Consider the following 24,384-nt stretch of genomic DNA (forward strand, 5'->3'; position numbering starts at 1 on the left):
TTCAACCAAATGTTGCGATTTGATTTGCCATTTATAGCAAAACACTTGGGTGAACTGTTGGTTCCATGGAAATATAATGATTATTCTAATTCTATAGTTAGAATATAATAGTGGGCACTTTGAATACAGTGTTGTTTGACATGACAACAAATAAAAATTGCCTTGGAAGGAGTTATTGTGACAGGGTAGGAACCAAAGTGTTGATAAGTGTTTCCTAGGGGACCCTGTAGTCTTTGGCTACATTGAATGTTTTGTCTTAGCTACTTTATGTACTTAACATATTCATGCTTCGAGTATTCCTCTTTGATTTAGAGTATACTGTTACACAAACAACATTCTAATTTAGATCTCCCACCATCACTGGTATTATCAGGCTGTATAGCTAGTTACGTTTGCTCTGACTCAGTACATTTATTAGCTAGCCAGCTAACTAGCAATTAGCATTAGCGGCTAACATGATTTAGGCCCAACTGCCTAAGAAAAGACAAACGATCAGTTTTCAGATGTAAGAAACATAAACTAATAGTGTAAATATAGAAAGCTAGGGGATTTATATTAAGAAGCAAAGTGGAAACAGCATTGTTGTCATCAACATTGTTGCATGTTGTTGTTGACCATGCAGACCGAATGCAAGTGTCTTGTGGTCGAGGAACAACAAATGTGCTTCTTGACAGGGGGCGGGGCTTGGTCTGTGGACACCGGAATGCAAAGAGAGAGAGCTGAGAGAGATGACTCAAGTTGCGGAGTAAACTATAGAATTGGACATAACACACGGCGTGTCACATTTAACAAACCAAACATTAAAATACCGTTATAGAAGGTAAAGTAAAAACCCAAACCGGTCTGTGTATCAATACCGGTATATCGTAAAATATGGTATACCGTTCACAATGTAATTTTGTAACTGACTGAATGGTGTTCAGAAAATGGCCTTTCAAAATTCAGATTATTTTGAGACAGAGCTCATAGATGATGGTGTGGGTTTATAGTTCAGTGTGTCACTCAGAACATGCAGAGTTAGATGAGAATCAGAGTTCTGTAGTTGTATACATTGTCATTTTGTTAACTCTGACATTTTCATCAGCAGCATCATCACCACATTATGCAATCACCACTGATCGGTCTTTGTAAATATTTAAACAGTGACATGACTCTATATGTATTTAGGTCATGAGATGACAACAGGAATCAGTGTGTCATAACTCATGTAAAATATGTGTGGTTGGAACTGATCACGTTTAATTTTCCCTCTTCACATTCACGGTTGATGTGGGTTAAGTGAACTGTAGGGACTCTCCCCACCTTTTCACATCCTGTTTGTAATAGACATATCTATCTCCCCTGTCCTTCTCTTCTCTGTCCCTCGCATACTTAAATACAGTGTCATCTGTGAACTGCTGATGATCCCGCCTCCAAAGAACCTAAGCTGAATTCTCATTGGAAGAATGGAGCGCCGGTCTTTCCTACACGAGTGAACACGGTAAGGGCACATTCTTACTCTTATCTACATCTACTCTAAAATGACTTTTAATGTTGTGTGTGTGCTCTGCCAATCTGTGGACTATAGTCTGCAGCACAGTAGGATTTAATTTATTATGCTAATTTGCATCTCATTATAATTCAGTTAATTTAGATGCCAACAGATACTCAAAAAGTATTTTCAAGAATTGTTAATTGTTCAGGCCAAATAATGTTCCATTTTTATTTAACCAAATTGCATTATGACTTTAAATAATGAAACAACTTAAAAGAATCTGTACATTTATCAAGTGTTTTATCATATTGAAACTTTGTTGAACATATTTATAACTATGTTGATGCATTGCAGAAAGTATTACTACACAAGTATGGATCTTGAATGGTGACTTAAATTAGACATTATACTAAACATGTTTTCTCTTTTTGTTTTGTCAATTAGAAACAGTTTTAGGGTTAGGTTTCTAACGTTCTGTGTTAAAAAATGTAACATGTTTTGCACAAACGTCTGCAGAATATCATCATACCGATGACATAGTCATTAAAAATGAAACACTATCATGACCACCTTGTGTCATATTGGCAAAATCATTGAAAAATATCAATCAAAACAAAAATGACACACTTTACTCTCTGAATGATACACCGGTCGTAGTAGCATCGGCAGCTTTGTGTGTGACTGTCCTTTGTTTTTAACATCTTTGGCATGCTCTAGTCTCCCTGTCCCTCCTCTGTCTGCCATGGGTTCTCTGATTGGCTGAACACTTTCTGCACTCTAGTCTGGCTGACTGCCAGGCCCTGCCTTGCCACTGATCAGAAGTGAACGTGACATTTGTGCGGAGGTAATGGAATCTGTGTGCAATTAAATCTCCCGACTGTGAAGAAGAATCTATCTCCCCCTCCCTTCCCCTACTCCATCAGCAGGGGGGTGGCCGTGATGATGAAACCGTCCCAGCAGGCCCCTCTCCCCGGCCTGCCCCGCCAGTACCCCATTCCTCTCTCCCAATCTCTGTCAGGTTGCGTTTTTTAACTTCTCCCTGTCTCTGCCTTGGTTTCTGCCCAGCAATTAATTACAGCAAACGTCAATTAAAAATCTTCCCAAATATTGTTGGAGAATTAAATTTCAATTACAGAAATTACATTAAAGGAAAACAACATTAACATTGATTTAATGAATTCTGCTGAAGGTGACAGTTGTTATTTTGTGACAAAGCATTGTGGGCCATTCAACATGTTTTGATGTAAATGTGAAATGGAGGGAGTGGAAGAATGAGGGGGATGGGCTGGTTTGGGGAGGAGTGGATAGAGGGAGAGCGGACACATGCATGGATGAGAGGAGAAGAGGGGTAAATCTCTCTATCTCTATGCCCCACTCTGCTGCTGTGCCACTCTACTTAACGCCTCATTTGTGGTCTCTGTGGTCAATGGTTTGAGTCTTTCTCTGTGCTGATGGTGCACTTGTTCATGGCTAATACCACAGACCTCCTCTATGTCTGAAACCTAATGGGTATGTATCCTCATCAAGATCGCCCATAAACATAAAAGGCTTCCTCCCAGGCATACTGGCCTGGGCGGACCCACATTTCCCTTGAACTTCTTGAAAAGGAGTCCCTATCAGAGTTCCTTGTCCTCAGTGGGTGGACTGGGAGAGGGGCAGGATTTCCAGGTCAAGGGTCATCTGCAGGCTAGAGCCAGGAAGGCAGGGCTTAATCTGCTTGCCCAGAGGGAGGTCACTCCCCTGGCTCTGACATGCAGTGCCTTCATAAAGTATTCATTCCCCTTGATTTATTCCACATTTTGTTGTGTTGCAGCTTGAATTCAAAATGGATTAAGTCGATTCTCCCCACCCATCTACACACAATACACCATAATGACAAAGTGAAAACATGTTTCACACCTTCCTATATAAGGTCACACAGTTGACATTTTAGGTCCGATCAGAAACTATACCATGAAATCCAATTAACTATCCGTAGATCTCAGATAATTGTGATGAGGCATATATCTGGGGATGGGTATAAAAACATTTCTAGAGTGTTGAACGTCTCCAAGAGCACAGTGGTCTCCGTCATTGGTAAATTAAAAAAATATGGATCTAACCAGACTCTGCCTCTAGAGCTGGCCGTCCAACCAAACTGAGCAACCGGGCAAGAAGTATCTTGTTTAGGGAGGTGACTAAGAACCCAATGAACACACTGACAGAACTACCGAGTTCCTTGGCTGAGATGGGAGAATCTGTCAGAAGGACAACGGTCTCTACAGCACTTCACCAATCTTGGATTTATGGGAGCGCATGGAGATTGCAAAAAGGCACATGAGAGCATGTCAAAAGATTCTGTGGTCTGATGAGACAAAAATAGATCTCTTTGGCCTGAATGCAAAATCAGATACCGCTCACCATCACTACCTGAATCGTGGTGGTGGCAGCATCATGCTATGGGGAGAATTTTCAGCGGCAGGGGCTGGGAAACTGGTAAGGATAGAGTGAACAATGAATGGAGCCAAATACAGGCAAATCCTCGATGAGAACCTGCAAACGACCTTAGACTGAAGAAAAGATTTCCGTTCCAATGGGACAATGACCCCAACCATACAGCCAAAGCAACGCTGGAAGGGTTTCAGAACAAGAATGTGAAAGTCCTCGAGTGGCCCAGCTAAAGCCCGACTTGAATCACATTGAAAATCTGTGAAAAGACTGCTGTTCACCGCCTATCCCCATCTAACTTAGTGACTGCCTTTTTAAAAAGCAACAAATCCCATTGAAAACTACATATATGGCATCGATATGAGTCAGAAACAGTTATTCTAGTGTCAAAATTGACTATAAACTGTAAATAGGATCGTTGTTGTCAAAGTCTCATCTAAAACAGAGTTTGGAATATTCGTGCCTCACCATGGGTAAATTAAGGTTGGATTTTGATTTGACAGTGTCCATTTGCCTACTAACATTGTGTGAACAGCTGCAGTGATTTCTCTATCAAATAGCATAGACAGTGAGACAGACCCCCAACAGCTCCGTCTGTTTACATAAGACAACACGTTGCGCATTTTGTTCCGTCTGTTTACATAAGACAACACGTTGCGCATTTTGTTTACTTCAGAACTACTGCACCAAACACCTTAGTCAGATGTAAAACTGCGCAACTAAAACATCCACGACAAAAACTTCAACTCAAGAAATCTGTAATAAATGTTGTCTTCGATTCATTCTGGGGATTTAGAAGAAGTGAAATAGGCATTCCTTCTAATGGGGCCAAATATCATTAACCAAATGCGCAATTGGTCAGGAAACGCACCTCCAAGACTAGTTTTTCATAACACATAATGACACGTCATACCGTGTCATCAGTGTTGTGTTCAAGACCACCTAAAGTGAGACTCGAGTTGCTCCAAGACCGGAGCAAATCGAGACAGAGTCAAGAGAGGGGTAAAGGGGTCAGAGACAGAGTCAAGACCGAAACCAGAAAAATGTGAGTCCAATTCAAGACCATTATAGTAATTTTGTCAAATCACCACCATAATAAGAGTTCAAAATGTCCAGTATTTCTGTGTTCATATTTCAGAACAACACATGGATTATTTAGACAGTCCGAATAGTGAAAAAAATGCATGCAGAGGTAAAATAGAGCTACGTTACACATTTTTACTAACCCAAACACAGTGAGGAACAATGGGCTTTCTACGCCTCCGTGATTGGCTCAGTATTCTGTCACTCATGGGGACACTACGTCATCGTGAAGTTTATGTCCTTAGTAAGGGTAGACATCCAACATTTTTGACCTTTGGGTCCTGCCATAGAGTTTTATATTACAAGTGCCCTTCCAAGAAGGCTCAAGGTCATTGGCTACAGATATAATGACGTCAAATCACGTTATATGTACAGTAGCTTTGATTGGACTGATCATGTCAACATCATACTTTCAAAGTCTTAGCTAGCAGTCATCATTATGAATCAAGTCGACAGTCTACTGGCAAATCCTTTTTAATCATTGTCTTATAAAGATAAATAATGATGATAAATTATAGATAAACATATTGGTGCTCATCGGCCATTGGACATAAAGATTGGAAAGTTGGAAATCGCAAATTCAACAATGAGTTGTTTGGAAGGAATCAGCGGCTAACTGCAAGCAGTGCAAAGCAACCAGTAGCCTGCTATTCAATGAAGTGGCTGTGTGTGTTTTTTCCGAGGCGCCACCTTCATGTTTAAGTGAGCACATCACTAGCCAAGCGGAGTCCAAAAATGTCTTGTATGCGGCTGCATAAATGATGTAATTTGTAAGGGAGATATGTATACTGTAGCTAAGAAAGTACAACTAAGTGGGTGTTGTTTAGTAAGCTGTTAGTAGCCCATGTGCCTCACTCTAATAATTTGGTCTATTTTCACCTCTTAATTTCTTACTGGTCATCCCCAAAGCCAACACCTCTTTTGGCCGCCTTTCATTCCAGTTCTCTGCTGTCAATGACTGGAACGAATTGCAAAAATGGCTGAATTTGGAGACTTATATCTCCCTCACTAACTTTAAGCATCAGCTATCTGAGAAGCTTTCCGATCGCTGCAGCTGTACATAGCCCATCTGTAAATAGCCCATCCAACTACCTACCTCATCCCCATATTGTTTTTATTGACTTTTTTGCACACCAGTATTTCTACTCTATCATCATCCGCACATCTATCACTCCAGTGTTCATTTGCTAAATTGTAATTACTTCGCTACTATGGCCTATTTATTGCATTACCTCCTTACTCCATTTGCACACACTGTATATAGATTTTTGTATTGTGTACTGTACTTTTGTTTATCCCATGTGTAACTCTGTGTTGTTTTTTGTCGCACTGCTGTGCTTTATCTGGTTAAATAAAGGTGAAATAAAAAAAAAATAAAAAAAAACATGTAGCCAATAACCTGTTTTTGAGCAATGTCGTCATCTAATATTGTAAGAGGTTTTGTTGTCTGCTTATATGCCCCCTTTATTTATCCTACGGTTCTTGTACTGTACTTGGTGTACAGGGAAAATACTGTTAGAGCAGCCCATGTTCTGCATTCTGTCGCTGTACATTTCAAAGGTGCTGAACACATAGATATATTGACTGTCTGTCGTCGCTCGCTCATTAATGTCTTAATCAAAATTACGGAATGCGTTTTATCCGCTCATCGTTCCTTATGCCATAGTTTGTACAGCTCAATTGTTAGTAGAAACCACAATTGTTTAAGCAAGTCAGCCATATCAACTATGTTTTAAAAAAAGGCAGTAAACGAGGCAAGTCTCCGCTGATAGCCAGTTATAGCGAGGATAAGGATTCACTCAATTGTGCTGGAAAGAAAGCTCTGCTGTTGAGACAGTGTTCTATAGGCCCTAACAGTTTGTGGGCACGGCTTGTTGCCATTATATTGCAATTAATGTATTGTTTAGTGTCCTTGCTGGCATGTATAAAAACATTTTTTTTGAGTTTGCCCCATCGAGTTACATGCTAAAATCAACACTGCACGGAAGTCCTCTTACTTTTGGGAACTTTATAGTCCTATTGATCAAACAACCATGAAACGGTAGGCTCTCTCTCCCTCAACTATGCACATCAACTAATGCTTGCCACACTCAGACGTGAGTGCTCTAAAATCGGAGCAGATAGCTAGAGTGAATTTCCAAATGCAGGAGATATGTTAACTTTTTAAGTCATTCAAGTTCTTGCTAGCAAACCAAATGACACCTGCATCTCGAGCTGTGTATTGCCAAAAACGATATAAGGGGAAAAAGTCAGTCATTCATTGGCATAACATGGCATTCTCCTAGCAGCTAGCTAGATATCTAGCTAATGTTAGGCTCCGTGTTTTTTGTTTGGTACATAAATAGATATACTAGCCTATTAGCCACTTTATGACTAACTTGTGATCATTGCCCTTGCTAGTTTGATTGTATTGTCATTCCCAGTCTTTGTTAGATTTGTCTGTTTTTGTCCAGAATATTGAGCCATTGAAACTGAAACGGTACATCCCAAATGAAGGCAGCAAACAATGTGTGATTTTCAACTCGATAGCAATATTTTTGGGACTTAGCATTGAACTGCATCCATTTATTCTGCAAACAATACCTTCGTGTACGTCATAGAACATTGAGTCAAATAGAACCTTTTTTAAAAACCTCTTATGAAGTTGGTTTTGTGGCATAAACTGGGAATTTGATATTTTTGATTGAAGTTATGATTGTCTGTTTCATATTTTCACTTAACTTTAGGTCACCCATTAATTTGTGTGCTAAATGTGAAATGTTTTTTGCAATGGGAAGTAATAGTTGTACATTTTGATTGGGAAATGCTTAATGGTTGTGTTTTTGTATTTGTCACGGCCGTTGAATGAAGAGGACCAAGGTGCAGCGCTGTGAGCGTACATATTCTTTTATTTAGAAAAGATGCCAAACCCTACCCGGCCAAACATAGAAATACAAATAATAGAACATAGAATACCCACCCCAAATTACATCCTGACCAAACCAAATAGAGACATAAAGGATCTCTAAGGTCAGGGCGTGACAGTATTCTTATGATTGGGACTTACTGGCTTATTATGTTCGAGTTTATGGACTGCTTATCCTTTAACATCATGCTGTGTGTGACTGCTGTCTTTCCATCGGCCCTATGCAGTGGTGCATTGAGAAGTGGGTATACTCTAATTTTGCCAAAACGTTCCCAAACGGCCCACCCAGCGAAGGGATTGTGTCCCACTTGTTGTTGATTCTTCACAAAAAAATACAGTTTTATATCTTTGTTTGAAGCCTGAAATGTGGCAAAACGTCGCAAAGTTCAAGGGGGCCGAATACTTTCGCAAGGCACTGTACCTCCACTACACTACTTTGATACGCATCCGTAGGGAATAAGAAGTGAGTATAAGCAATGCACACTGAAGAAAAGGTGAGTATACGGCTTATACTTGCCTATACCCTCCACTACACCACTGGCCTGCCTATACCCTCCACTACACCACTGGCCTGCCTATACCCTCCACTACACCACTGGCCTGCCTATACCCTCCACTACACCACTGGCCTGCCTAAACCCTCCACTACACCACCGGCCTGCGTATACCCTCCACTACACCACTGGCCTGCGTATAACCCTCCACTACACCACTGGCCTGCCTATAACCCTCCACTACACCACTGGCCTGCCTAAACCCTCCACTACACCACTGGCCTGCCTATACCCTCCACTACACCACTGGCCTGCCTATACCCTCCACTACACCACTGGCCTGCCTATACCCTCCACTACACCACTGGCCTGCCTATACACTGGCCTGCGTATACCTCCACTACACCACTGGCCTCCCACTACACCACTGGCCTGCGTATACACTCCACTACACCACTGGCCTGCGTATACACTCCACTACACCACTGGCCTGCGTATACACTCCACTACACCACTGGCCTGCCTATACCCTCCACTACACCACTGGCCTGCGTATACACTCCACTACACCACTGGCCTGCGTATACACTCCACTACACCACTGGCCTGCGTATACCTCCACTACACCACTGGCCTGCGTATACACTACACCACTGGCCTGCGTATACACTCCACTACACCACTGGCCTGCGTATACCCTCCACTACACCACCGGCCTGCGTATACACTCCACTACACCACTGGCCTGCGTATACACTCCACTACACCACTGGCCTGCGTATACACTCCACTACACCACTGGCCTGCGTATACACTCCACTACACCACTGGCCTGCGTATACACTCCACTACACCACTGGCCTGCGTATACACTCCACTACACCACTGGCCTGCGTATACACTCCACTACACCACTGGCCTGCGTATACACTCCACTACACCACCGGCCTGCGTACTACACCACTGGCCTGTGTATACACTCCACTACACCACTGCCTGCCCTCCACTACACTCACTGGCCTGTGTATACACTCCACTACACCACCGGCCTGCGTACACCACTGGCCTGCGTATACCCTACCCTCCACTACACCACTGGTCTGTGTATACACTCCACACCACTGGCCTGCCTCCACACCACCACTGGCCTGCGTATACACTCCACTACACCACTGGCCTGTGTATACACTCCACTGGCCTGTGTATACACGCCCACTGGCCTGCGTATACCCTCCACTACACCACTGGCCTGCGTATACACTCCACTACACCACCGGCCTGCGTATACACTCCACTACACCACTGGCCTGCGTATACCCTCCACTACACCACTGGCCTGCGTATACACTCCACTACACCACTGGCCTGCGTATACCCTCCACTACACCACCGGCCTGCGTATACCCTCCACTACACCACTGGCCTGCGTATACACTCCACTACACCACTGGCCTGCGTATACCTCCACTCCTGGCCTGCGTATACACTCCACACCCACTGGCCTGCGTATACCCTCCACTACACCACTGGCCTGCGTACTGGCCTGCGTATACCCTCCACTACACCACTGGCCTGCGTATACACTCCACTACACCACTGGCCTGCGTATACACCTCCACTACACCACTGGCCTGCCTATACCCTCCACTACACCACTGGCCTGCGTATACCTCCACTACACCACTGGCCTGCGTATACACTCCACTACACCACTGGCCTGCGTATACCCACTACACCACTGGCCTGCGTATACTACTGGCCTGCCTACACTACACCACTGGCCTGCCTATACCCTCCATTACACCACTGGCCTGCGTATACACTCCACTACACCACTGGCCTGCGTCCACTACATACACTCCACTACACCACTGGCCTGCCTATACCCTCCACTACACCACTGGCCTGCGTATACACTCCACTACACCACTGGCCTGCGTATACACTCCACTACACCACTGGCCTGCGTATACACTCCACTACACCACTGGCCTGCCCTCCACTACACCACTGGCCTGCGTATACACTCCACTACACCACTGGCCTGCGTATACACTCCACTACACCACTGGCCTGCGTATACACTCCACTACACCACTGACCCTTTGTGTTTTACAAAAAGTGCACCTCCTACTTGAGTGCGCTGGTATTATGGTTGTTGTCCTTTCAGAATCGCGAATCTGTCACACACTGAAGGCCTATAGGTTCGCCACTGCGCAAACATGTTTATAATAGATATAAAGATGTAGATATAAAGGATATTGTTTCAAGAAAGGAGTGTATATATTTTCCCTCGCCACGCAGTTTTATGCACTGAATGAATAAAATGTACTTACTGCGCTGATCTTGGGAAGAAATTAGGAGGCCTCACTGTCCGAGACCGAATCAAGACCGAGGACAAATGTATCTGACACCTAGACAAGACCACCGAGACACTCAATATGTGGTCTTGCGAGTACTACATAATGTCACAATGTCTGACATAACTTTTCATAACCTGCCATAATATGGTGATAACACTGTCCTGACACATATTGTTACCTGTTGTAACAAATATTGTGTCATTTTATGGCTGGTTATGACACCAACAGTGTCAAAACTCTTATATGTTGGTGTAGGAGCAGATTTCAGGAGCAGGACAAGACACCGTCTTTGTGACTAATGACCGACTTAAGGCCATGTACCTGATAGGCTATCTGGTTTATACGATTATAATGGTCATAATGCTTCCTGACAGTGTCATCAAGTGTATTTTCTTAGTCCAAATGAAGTGACCAGGGTGAAAGTAGAATTAATTTATTCCCCGTACAAGACATCCTATATGTGCATGCGCTGTACGTTTTCATGGGCCTAATAACATTTCTGTCTGTAATAAAGCCTTTTTGTGGGGGGAAAAAACTGTCTCCCCAGTCAATGGGCCTGGCTCTCAAGTGGGTGGGCTTATGCCCTCCCAGGCCCATCCATGGCTGCGCCCCTGCCCAGTCATGTAAAATCCATAAATTAGGGTCTAATGAATTTCAATTGACTGATTTCCTCATATGAACTGTAACTCATTAAATCTTTGGTATTGTTGCATGTTGCGTTTATAGTTTTGTTCAGTATAGATAAGAAATGGATATAATACATTTCTCCTCTATTCCCTTTCTCTGTAGTTTTGCTTACAAAGGCATATTCAACCGTGGCTGTTTTGTGAAATGATCACAATCATCATGTATGTATGAATTCTTATTTGATTTATCTTACAATGCCGGTCGGTATTGACCTTTAATTTATGACTTATTTGTTTAGCGCTGCTTTTCTTTGTCATAATGAATAATTTATGTCAAGTACGACAAGCGTAAGGAAGTATTGTCTTAGAAAATAGTAATGTCACTCAGGTCCTTTTCTCTCAGCAACTGAAGGTTAATTTAAACCAACAGTCAAATGAACCTCTCCATTTCCTTGTGGCCCTATGAAAACGGTGGTTCATACTGAATGCCACCGGGTCCTGCTTTATTCATTAACATCCTGCTAAACAAATAGACCCCCTATTCCTCACAGCTCAGTTAGAGTTTTCTTCTGTTGCGGAGGTTTCTGTCTAGTTGTGTCATCAAGAGGAGAGGGTTTTGCTCAGGGAAAGAGCGAGTGAGGCCTCAATGCTCTAGTGTCATTCTAATGGCAAAATAGATCAGATGGACGCAGAAAATTGTTTTAACTGTATAATTATTTGTGGTTAGCCACTTGTGTGGAAAACTGCTGTGATGTGGTTGAAGGCCAGGGAAGAGCGCCGTTTGGCCTTTATGTGCTTATTTGGACTCTGAACAGGAAATGAACAACAACTAAGAATCCTCAGGATATAGGGCTCCCTCACACACACACACACACACACACACACACACACACACACACACACACACACAGTACATATAAGGACATACACACTTTGATACAAACACACACTCACGACACACAGACACCCCCCTCGGGCAGGTCGAGGCGTGCTCAGTGAGATGTTGCCCTTTAAGTAATGTGTCTGCCCAGTGAGTCTGCTCCTCAGGCATGGATTGAACACTGTGTGGTGTAGCCTGTAGCCACCTGACCGGCATAGCAGACCTCAATACGCATTTAACAGTAGCTCAACATACGGCCCACTTAACACAACTTCCACTGTAGAGAGCAGGGGGCCTTATCAGATCAGTAACCTAGCTTAATCACTGCTCAACGGATTCCTGATAAGATGTTAAAATAGTACTGTACCCAATAGGATCCAGATGGCACTAAATGTTGAATTAAGGTGCATCACTCACTCAGTGCATGGTGTTTCTACACAACCTTAAAGGAAAAATCCACCCAAAACCACTAATTCCTTTCATTTACTGTGTGAATAAGTGCTTCATTTTGGCATTATAATAAGTTTGGTAGCAACATGGAAAATCGTTGTGGAAATCTGTTGCAGCTGAAGTCGACAACAAAATCCACAATGCAATGCTCTCTATGGGCTGGCTGTCTAGCTAGCTAGGTACCTAGCTAGCAAATGTAGCTACACACAATAATACCAAAGACAATATCAGCATGTAACACAGCTAGTTAGCTGTCTGTTCAACCTGCAGATCGATGTGGTTTACAGAGTGGACTCTAACATTCGCAACAGCAGATATACGTTTGAGGAGATGGAAAACATTGCAGAGGCTACGTGAATGGGCCACGTGGTGCATTCTGAACAATTCTGGGACAAGGAGCGCTCTCCTTCAAGGAGTGAATGGGAGTCTATTGGGCACTAGCTAATAAAACTAGCATGAATTTCATCAATAAGAAGTACCACGTAACAAATATTTTCAGAGATGTGAGATAATTAACTTGGTATCTGTGGTATCGAATAGCTTTGGAATCATTACATTACGTGCTTATTTTCCTCAAAAGTTTGTATCTCGTCATATACACTGACTTTGAGAAGGGATGGCATGACGATTAGCTTAGCAACCACGGGTCGCAGCATGACAACGGGAATGCGATTGGTCGACATTCTGCTGGGTGGGACGTTATACATTACTTCATTCATTGGATTCCTATCCCCTTTCTATAATATCTCTGGCAACGGCACCATGCAATGTACCCTGGACTAAAGAGGCAGACAAATAGGAACAATGTGCTAGATTAGAACCGCCGTTAAATTACACATTTCTCGTTGTAGGGATATCGCAAAAATAGGATAAATCGCTCATTTGAGAGAAGACATCCTCCAGAGTTATAATATTGGCCTGTATTGAAATCTGACATACTTAGTAGACGTTTTCATGATCGGAAAGTCATATTCCTATTAAAACGTCTCGGATAGGGGGCAGTATTTTCACGTCCGGATGAAAAGCGTGCCCAAAGTAAACTGCCTGTTACTCAGGCCCAGAAGCTAGGATATGCATATAATTTGGATAGAAAACACTCTAAAGTTTCTAAAACTGTAAAAAATAATGTCTGTGAGTATAACAGTACTGATTTGGCAGGTGAAACCCTGAGGACAAACCATCCAGGAATTAATTTTTTTGAGGTCACTTGGTTTTCAGTTGGATTTCTATGGGAAGCCCTCTTTAATAGGAACCTGGTTGCAGTTCCTACGGCTTTCACTAGATGTCAACAGTCTAGAAATTGGTAGACATTTTTATTTTGAGCTATGAAGAAGTAGGGCTGTTCTTAGGAAGTGTCAAGCCAAGTGGACTCTACTGTTTTGATGCGTGTGAACTGGAGCGCTCTTCACGTTGTTTTTATCCGGTATTGAACACAGTATATTCCGTCTTAAATTTCTTTGATTATTTACGTTTTAGAATACCTTAGGTTGGATTAGGAATGTTGTTTGAAATGTTTGGACCAAGTTTACAGGTAATTTATTAGATACTTTGTAGTCATGTTGGGCGAGTTGGAACCGGTGTATTTCTGAATTTAACGCGCCAAATAAATTGACATTTTGGGGATATAAGGAAGGACATTATCGAACAAAAGGACCATTTGTGATGTTTCTCGGGACATTTTGGAGTGCCAACAGAAGATCTTCAAAGGTAAGGCATTTATTATAACGTTATTTCGGACTTTTGTGTCACCACTTGCCTGGTTGAAAATGATTTTCATGTGTTTGTATGCGGGGTGCTGTCCTCAGATAATTGCATGGTCTGCTTTCGCCGTAAAGCCTTTTTGAAATCTGACACTGCGGTTGGATTAACAAGAAATTGAGCTTTATTTTGATGTATTCCACTTATATTGTCGTGAATCTTGAATATTGGTATTTCTGTAGTTTAAATTTGGAGCTCTGAAATTTCACTGGATGTTGTCAAATTGAAAGGATCACTAAGAGGTTTTAACTTTCAGTGTAGTGAGAGCGACTTTATCACCGTGCTACGTCATACCGGCCAGATTTCTGCCTGCTTGAACGCCAATAACTCAGATACACATAAAAACAATACTTGACCCAGGGAATCGATAGAACCTCACTCCGAGATCCACAAAAACAATATAACATTCAAAATGGGTGAACCTTTCCTTTAATCCCATGGATGAGTAAGTTTCATTTGCCTGGCTTTTCCACTGATTTGAGTGAAAATAATGATCTGAAAATAACTATCTACTCCGTCTTCTGGCGTCTCTCAGCTCCTGTCCTGTCCTGTCTCCCATCGATGTTGAGAAGTGATGACGTCAGACCACGGTTGAAAGTTCCAATTGGGCAGAGCTTTTCTATCGGAGTAACTGCATGTCATATTTTGCCTTCCCCTGTTTACTGGCAATCAAAATACAGCATAACCATAAAGATTTTAAATAGTCACCAACAAGTCTGACATCAACAGAATATGGGTCATGTAAGACACTTTCAGCTATCCATAATTTTACACACACACATTCAGCTATCCATAATTTCACACACACACACACACACACACACACACACACACACACACACACACACACACACACACACACACACACACACACACACACACACACACACACACACACACACACACACACACACACACACAAGGATGGGGCGGTAGGGTAGCCTACTGGTTAGAGCGTTGGACTAGTAACTGGAAGGTTGCAAGTTCAAACCCCCGAGCTGACAAGGTACAAATCTGTTGTTCTGCCCCTGAACAGGCAGTTAATCCACTGTTCCTAGGCCGTCATTGAAAATAAGAATTTGTTCTTAACTGACTTGCCTGGTTAAATAAAGGTTAAATTAAAAATGTAAAAAGGATGTTTCAAGCCTGGTGGACAATGCTGTAAAAATTGTCAGAGCAGCGATAGGCTAGAGTCAGCAGCTGCATGCACTTTTCAGCTTGACTCATTGAAATGTAATAAAACAGTGTAAGGAATGCTTGAGGAACTGAAGGTCTGGATGCTCTCTCCATTTAAGCAAGAGGACAGCCATTGTTATGTTTGTTTCAGATTCTGGTGACACAATCAAACCAAATATAACTTTTTCAAGTCAATATAGATAAACATCATTCTCAAGTAGATTTTTTAATATTTTCTTGTGTACCCCTCTTGTTATGTAACGTGTCAAGTTCAGCGCCATGAAGAATGAACTGCCTTATCACACCCCTTCATTTAATAAGTTAATCACACATGTAGCCTGTCTGCAGTGCAACAAAAAGCAATTTGTCAATGGTGAGCTTGTTGTCATGTCGCCGTTGTCATGCTCTGTTGTTGTTTAGCTGTATCTCCTCTGATAATGTATATCTGATAATGCTTAATAAGGCAGGCAACTGTCTCTGTGCTGCTGTATGCTACAGGCTCACTAGGCTACTACAGGAGCCCCGTGTTTGGCCTTAAGTGTCTGTGCAGCGTGCTTCTTAAATGGTCCGAGTTGCACCTAATGGTGACTTCCTGGCGTTATGGCTGCCGCCTCCCCCTGGATAATGCACTAATGAAGGGTAGCAGGAAGGACCAGGGGTCCGGAACAGATCGTGGGCAGCTGGCGGAGCAGGAGAATAGGAAGCACCGCCGCCGAGGCAAAACTGCAGCAAGAAGCAAATGAAAGCTCATATCTGCCATCTCCCTCGCCTCTCTGCACTTTCCTGTTTGGACTTGAAGGTGATTGGAGCCAAGGCAGTGACAGTTGACGGAAGCTTTGTGAGGAGAGAGTATTTATTTACTGTGAGACGCGGTGATGCTGTTCAGGATGCGGTTTCACGCAGGATGTACCCCCCCCGGCCCTCAGATTTGATCATCTCACAAAAGAGTTCTGAGGCAGGTGCTGGGAGGCCCCTGCTCTAGGCAAGCTGCATTGTGTAAGAGACTGGGAGGCTAGAGGCTGAGAGGCTGGGCCTAGACTGACTCAGCAGCACTCACTCAGCACGGCTTCCTGCTCTGCCTCGGGAGGTGGGACCAAGGTTAGCACAGGTCACTACGAAAGGGAGTGGGAAACATTAAAGGTCCAATGCAGCCACTTCTATCTCAATATCAAATCATTTCTGGGTAACAGTTAAATACCTTACTGTGATTGTTTTCAATTAAAATTGTAGAGAAATGAACAACAAAAAAACAATTTCTCAAGCAAGAATTTTGCTTCGACTGTCTGGGAGTGGTCTGAGTAGGGAGGGGAAAACTGAAAACTAGTTTTTGTTGGCAGAGGAGTTTGGCCTATTAACTCATTTACCGCCTGGTGATGTCACCAGGCAGGCCAAGCGCCATCCCACCTAAACAGGCTGAAATTTCAAGCTGTCTTTTCAAAAATACCTTACACTAGAATGAACATTATCATTCTTTTCACAATTTCACAGTATTATTTCAACCTCATAGTGTGGAAACATATATAAAACACAAGAAAATCACATTTTTGACTTCACTGGGCCTTTAAGAGTGTGTTCCGATACACACTCTTAAAGAGTGTGTGTGTGTGCGCGTGCCTGAGAGTGTGTGTAGACCTTGCCAGGAATTCCGCTTGGCTTGTAAAACGGAAGGGAAGGGGTGTCATGTTTAAATCTCCATAATTACATTTGTGTGGTGTAGGTACTGTGCAATTATCAGTGTTGTCACCCTCCAATACAGTAATCTCCTTACCGAAAGCAAAAAGTGAGTATGTTTACTGTTACACTTAATTGATTTAATTACTTACCTGGTGGATCTTGCAATTTTAAATATATTACTTCTAACAACTTATTCTCCACACACATTGACTTTCACCTGTCTGAGTTATGTTGTCCTGTTGCCAGACTGCTAGTCTGGAGGCAGAGGGTGTTGTCAGCTAGTGAGCATGGTGAAAAGGTGAGCCACATTGACGCCTGTCTGCTCGGTGGTGTCATGTCGGTACTAGTCCACACACACCAGGTTTCAAAGGTCGTTTTTTTTATTAGCTGCCTTACGGCTGGACACCAGAGTCTAAACTCAGACCTGCCACATAAAACGCACATTTGTTGAGAGTGTGCAAAGTGATAAACCATCCAGTCTCCAGGCAGCATCGCATTAATACACTTAAGTAGCTCACTGAACCTCCTTAGCAACAGTGGCAAAGGAAAAAAAAAAAAGAAGTAATCCTCCATTTTGCAATCTATTCAGTCTCTTTTAAATTGCAGTGTTGCTCATACTCTGGAATTGTGCATTTTCATTGTCAGTGATGTTTTGATTTTGTTGTCAATGCTTCTTATTGATATTGGTAAATAAAAGGAACAGTTGTCATTCAGAAATGTATCTTCAAAACGGTGATAATAATTGAGGCTGCTCTTGCAACATTCGCATCAAGACTGGTAGTATATAAGGTTAATGGCTTTAATGAGGATTACAATATATTTTTGTATTTGTATCTCCATTTTGTTCATGGATCACTTCTCTAAGTAGTGAGATATTATACTGACCGCCTCATGCTTCAAGAGATAATGCAGAACTTAGTAGCCTGTTCTTAACGCTTATAATGTGGGAGTTAAACAGTAGCTCACATCTCATTATATCTCATAAAATGAATACTTGGAACACTGGTGTTCAAGCAAATCAGAATGTGGGCTTACACTGGTATTGATGTAACAAGGTGACTCTAAATTGGTGTACTTTATCATAAACAAAGACTATCTTTGTTTTCTTATGCTTTTACGTGGAGATTTCATCTGAATACTTCCAGGCTTGTAATGTTGCGAAGACACATGGAATGCAATACCTACTTGATTATTCAGAAAATATCTAGGTTATATTATTGTCTGTTTTCCACAATAATCAGCTTTATTGTATTTGCAGCAGCAGCTGACCCTGAACAGAAGCAGAGACTGTACTCCTCATCTTCATTTAGCCCCTCTGAAGGAGTGGATAACGTGCAGGGTGCCCCAGTGAACTCTGCCTCTCTCCTCTCTTCTCTCTCTGGGTGCAGTGTATTAGTGAGTTCCTACACTACACCTCCATCTCCGGAGATGTGATCCTGCCATTGACAGGCGGATGGAAATAATCCAAACAACAACTAGATACAACTAGATACACGTCTCAGGGCTTTTGGCTCCAGCTGTTTTCACAGAATCTCTGGTAAATAACCTGAGAGAGCAACACTATTTAGACTGGGACAGCCTCTACTGAGTCTGTTGTGGTGGCTTTGGATCTGTAAGGGAAGTGGTGGCCCTATGCTTGTTGTGGTCCACCTCTTGACAATGTCCATCCATGTGCCTAACAAGCACTGACACATGTTTTATGTCACGTAATAATTCACTTTTCTCAATTAATCTACGTGTGACTGGCCGGCTCTATTTTGGTCTTATGTTTTTTTTTTACGTAGCACAATTTGAAATTGTGTTTTTATCACTGGATAAAAGTAGAGACTAAGAGCTAGAAAATGTTATATCATGGGCTCCGGAGTGGCGCAGCGGTCTAAGGCACTGCATTTCAGTGCTAGAGGCGTCACTACAGACCCTGGCTTGAATCCAGGCTGTAACACTACCGGCCGTGATTGTTAGTCCCATGGGGCGGCGGACAATTGGCCCAGTGTCGTCCGGGTTTGGCCGGTATAGGCCATCATTGTAAATAAGAATTTGTTCTTAACTGGCTTGCCTAGTTAAATGAAGGTGTCATAAAAAAATAATGTATATTTATATATACACTACCGTTCAAAAGCTTGGGGTCACTTAGAAATGTCCTTGTTTTTGAAAGATAAAACTTTTTTTTCCTCCATTTAAAATAACATAAAAATGATCAGAAATAGAGTGTAGACATTAATGTTGTAAATGACTACTGTAGCTGGAAACTACTGCTTTTTAATGGAATATCTATATAGGCGTACAGAGGCCCATTATCAGAAACCATCACTCCTGTGTTCCAAAGGCAAATTGTGTTAGCTAATCCAAGTGTATCATTTTAAAAGACTAATTGATCATTAGAAAAACCTTTTGCAATTATGTTAGCAAAGATGAAAACTTTTGCTGATTAAAGAAGCAATAAAACTGGCCAGCTTCCCGGATGTTGACGTTGAGACTGGTGTTTTGCGGGTACTATTTAATGAAGTTGCCAGTTTAGGACTCTGTTTCTCTAACTAGACACTCTAATGTACTTGTCCTCTTGCTCAGTTGTGCACCGGGGCCTCCCACTCCTCTTTCTATTCTGGTTAGACCAGTTTGCGCTGTTCTGTGAAGGGAGTAGTACACAGCGTTGTACGAGATCTTCCATTTATTTTTCTAATGATCCTTTTAAAATGATAGAGTAGGTTTTAGCATTCTGACCTAACAACAACAGCAGTAGAGCACCCAAACTAACTAGCTTGTAAGTTACTTCTAGACACAAATGAGAGAGCAGCTCACTCGGACCATTTTACTCGCCCTAGTAAAGCTGGTCAGGCTGTTTTTAATGTTATACAGAGCGTTGGTGACTGCAACTGTGCTGCTGGCAAACATTAATTATAATTTTTTGCCAACACTTCCTGACATGGACTATATTCAACGGGTGTTGTGAGTTCGTAAATTTGTCAGTTATTCTGCGAATTTACCAGCTACGTCTATTGACAGTTGTCGCAGTGACGTCATGAACATTCTATTGAAATGGTTACTTGCTTAGTGGATTCTTTTATTTAGACATGTAGCAAGCTAGCTAAACAATGAACCATAATCCCAACTCATAGCGTTGTTTCCTTGCATGAATCTGCAAGTAGCTGACCAACCAGGTTCAATGTTAGCTCGCTAACATTAGTCTATAACTAGCAATGCAAATGGCTATGCGATACGAATAATATTACTACACAGATCATACATGTAGCATTAACTAGCGAGAGCAACACTTATGTGTACTGACCAGCTCTTGTCATAGACAGTGAGCTACATGGCAGAATAATCTCTTGGCATATCCAGCCCACTCACTATCTCAGCCAAGCATGGCTGCGGCATGGTTGTTGTTTTTCCCCCGTAGTTAAACCAACTCTGCTCATAATTTAACAATTTTATTTGTATTTATAGATGGAATACAAGTTTGTTATTAAGGCACATGAATGTTCACATGTTCCAGAAGGCATTTCTGCCAAAATACACATTTTGATAAAAAATTAAAAAGTTTACATTTCAAACATTTTTTTTTTGCTGAATTCCTGGTGATTTTAGTATTTTTTTTAACCAAATACTTTGCGTGACCCTAAAAAATCACTTGAGGGCAGGTTTAGTGGCGAATCAGGTGTTATCTTGGTCAGAGGGTGTGGCTAGCAGCTTTTACAAGATTGGGCTGAGAAGATGACCTCTCAAAGACACTTACCTCAGTGAAAAGATTACTAGGCCAATGATTTAATGTTATTGGCTATGGGGAATAGGGCTAAATGCAATTTTAATTTAGTGATATGTTTAGTGAGTAATTGATTAAGAGGATATTATTTGATCTTGCATGAATAGGCATGCAAAAAACAAGTTAGATAGCGTTGCATCAGCTCGTGTATTTACCATAGCTATCTGTTGGATCTCAGCCCTAATTTACGTTTTGGGATATGGGCCCTATTGGAGCTGACATAAAGCATAGTCTCAGAGAATTATTTAAAGGCAAATGCCATAGTGGCGTTTTTCCCTTCTCATGATAACGGAGGGAGCATAGATTGGTAAGAGGCGGATAATATATGTGTGAGATTGATCAGTGAGTAGCGACCCCATTATCTCCAGAGATGTTAATTATACTGTGCTCAGCTTGCATGTCAAAAGCCAGATAATTGAAGAAGGTAAAAGATCTGCGCCACACTTTATTTATGCTTTCACTTTGAGGCTGGCGGCAGATATCCTCTCCTCACTTTACTTTCTTTCTTTTGCTCTCTCTCTCTCTCTCTCTCTTTCCCTTATTAGCCCCATTTATTTATTGTTCGGTAATATTATACTGTCAAAGATGATCGATTTTGCAGAGGTATTATTCACAATCATCACCTCTGTGCACTCTCTTTGTGCTGCCTGGATCATCTCAGGTTTCTAGTGGTCGGTCGGTCTGTGTGGGACAGCAGTGGGCCTGACTGTGGACCCTGCAGGAAGGAGGACAGCGTTGTGCAGTACAGATATAACCCCTGGATTTAGTCCTCTGGAGTAACCAAAGAGCCTCCAGCTGAGACACGACTTCTCTCCTGTTGTCAATACTCCCTTAATCACACTATTATTCATACCTGTTTGCCTTCCCTGAACAAAATAGGTGTAATCTGTTTTAAAGCTGTGATATAAAGAAAAGTAGGGATTTCCCCACCTCATGGTGCTCGGGCGCCTGCTTGTTGACCTCTGTGAAATGGCTTCATTGTGTAACTGGGGATATCAACAGTTAGTTGGGTTGTGAAAAATGTAGAGAGAGGCTAACCATATGTGAATGCTTAAGTTTGGTATTGGTGCAAACTAGAAAGAGGAGATGACAAAAAGCTTTTGTTGTTGAGTGGCATACTGCCTTTCTCCGGTTACTCAGACAGTTATCTACCTAAAGTGGTCTTCACAAATGCATTGATGTGAGAGTCAATTGAAACTTCTTAAAAGGCTCTTGTTATTTCTGTTGTTTATGTTTTGAGTGTCATTCCTCTGCCTGAACCTCCTGAATTCATCTCACAACATAATGAAACCCTGCAAAGGGACTTTTCTTAAACACTTTTGTAAGACAGAAAGTGTTATTTTTCATCGCCTATCCTGCTGATAGAGGTAACATCAAAACCGTCTTTCCTGTGGTTTGAGTTGTGGTGTTCCTCTGTGCTGCAATCCATATGTCTGTACACTAACAACAGACGCACGCACAAGTCTTTTCTCTTCAACCATGTGTATGCTTCACCACATCCCCTCTGACCAGTCTGTATAAGCTTATCAAACTCTCTCTGTGACACCTCTAGACCAATTACAAAATCTGTGTTGATGTTCGTACTACTGAATTAAACAATAGCCATATTTAGTCTGTCAGGACTATACCTTGAATTTATTTCATAACATTGCTTATATATGATTCGTGAGGTTCCTTCCATTCCTTAAGTATCTCCCATCACGGACTGTGAATCTGATTGGATTTAAGCTGCAGCACAGGAGTGTGATGATGCTGCTGTATGCACGTTCCTTCTCCTCCTGTATTGTCATGGTGACTGGGGGAGGGGGTGACCCTGTAGGAGTAGATGAACAGTGGTCATCGTTCACCTCGGGCTAATGGACAGATGCTGATTTAGGTTGATTTAGTGCATCACCTGGTGGACACTGCTAGGAATGATCCCATCTGAATGGAGTAGGAGCTGGCTGCGGGAAGTGTGGGTTTGGAGAGCTCTACTGATTCCACGTCATACAGGGTTCTACCACAGAGGGCTTATATGAACCCCAACTCCTTATTCTATGGCCTGCGAGAGAAAGAGTGTTTTCCGACAGGAAAGAAACATGTCAACTCTCTGACATCACCGTCCTGACGTTTAGAAGGAGGTCTTTTTCATACACTACCCTGCCTGTGCCATTAAACCCCTACAACTCATCCAGAACGCCGCAGCCCGTCTGGTGTTCAACCTTCCCAAGTTCTCTCACATCACCCCGCTCCTCCGCTCTCTCCACTGGCTTCCAGTTGAAGCTCGCAACAAGACCATGGTGCAGCTGTGAGGGGAACGGCACCTCAGTACCTCCAGGCTCTGATCAGGCCCTACACCCAAACAAGGGCACTTCGTTCATCCACCTCTGGCCTGCTCGCCTCCCTACCACTGAGGAAGTACAGTTCCCGCTCAGCCCAGTCAAAACTGTTCGCTGCTCTGGCCCCCAATGGTGGAACAAACTCCCTCACGACGCCAGGACAGCGGAGTCAATCACCACCTTCCGGAGACACCTGAAACCCCACCTCTTCAAGGAATACCTAGGATAGGGTAAGTAAGGGTCAGTAATCCTTCTCACCCCCCTTCTCCCCCCAACAAGATTTAGATGCAAGTGGCTGTTCCACTGGTTGTCATAAGGTGTATGCACCAATTTGTAAGTCGCTCTGGATAAGAGCGTCTGCTAAATGACTTAAATGTAAATGTAAATGTAAGTCAGTGTGTCATAAACTAGTTCCTAGGGCACAGCGTTAGCTATTCATCATGTTCACATTTGTGACCCACCACCTGGATTCAGTCCAATGTAGCAAAATTTGAAATTGTGTTTTTTTTTTTTACATTGGATAAAAGTAGAGACTCAGAGCTACAAATGGTATATCATACACTACAGTTGAGGGAAAATGGAAACTAATTCTGCTTTGAATGTTCATAAACTTGTAACCCCACTTTGGAGAAAATGCCCCTTGAATGTTTTGGTATGCCAACTGGAGAGCTCTTCTTTGTCTACACCCATTCAGCATCGTTCACAGCCTCTTAAGCTTTAGCCCCACCCATCTCTTTAAAGATTCACATGTGAGGCCATGTGCTAAACAGAGTGAGTAGTGTAGTAAACAACCAAAGTTTTCAAGGCTAAATATGGTAACCGTAGTAGTCTACAATAAGGGAGTCCTTGGCCTATATCCTAATCTGACTTTGGTGCAGGTTATGTTGTTCACATTACCATCTCTGGTAAACATACTCTATATCAAATAAAAATACATTTGTCACATGCACAGGACACAGAAGGTGAAAATAGTACAGTGAAATGGTTACTAGC

General features: G+C 42.4%; 1 protein-coding gene across 1 annotated transcript in view; it reads left to right on the top strand.

Annotated features, from left to right (window-relative positions):
* The window catches only part of LOC118400075 (forkhead box protein P1-B-like), a 213,566-nt gene that overhangs the window by 37,949 nt on the left and 151,233 nt on the right, over positions 1-24,384 (top strand). The window contains 1 exon segment of the mRNA XM_035796499.2: positions 1,382-1,480. The gene's annotated coding sequence lies outside the window, so the exon portion shown is untranslated.

The sequence above is a fragment of the Oncorhynchus keta genome, chromosome 21 (assembly GCF_023373465.1).
Source record: "Oncorhynchus keta strain PuntledgeMale-10-30-2019 chromosome 21, Oket_V2, whole genome shotgun sequence".
Lineage (NCBI taxonomy): Eukaryota > Metazoa > Chordata > Actinopteri > Salmoniformes > Salmonidae > Oncorhynchus > Oncorhynchus keta.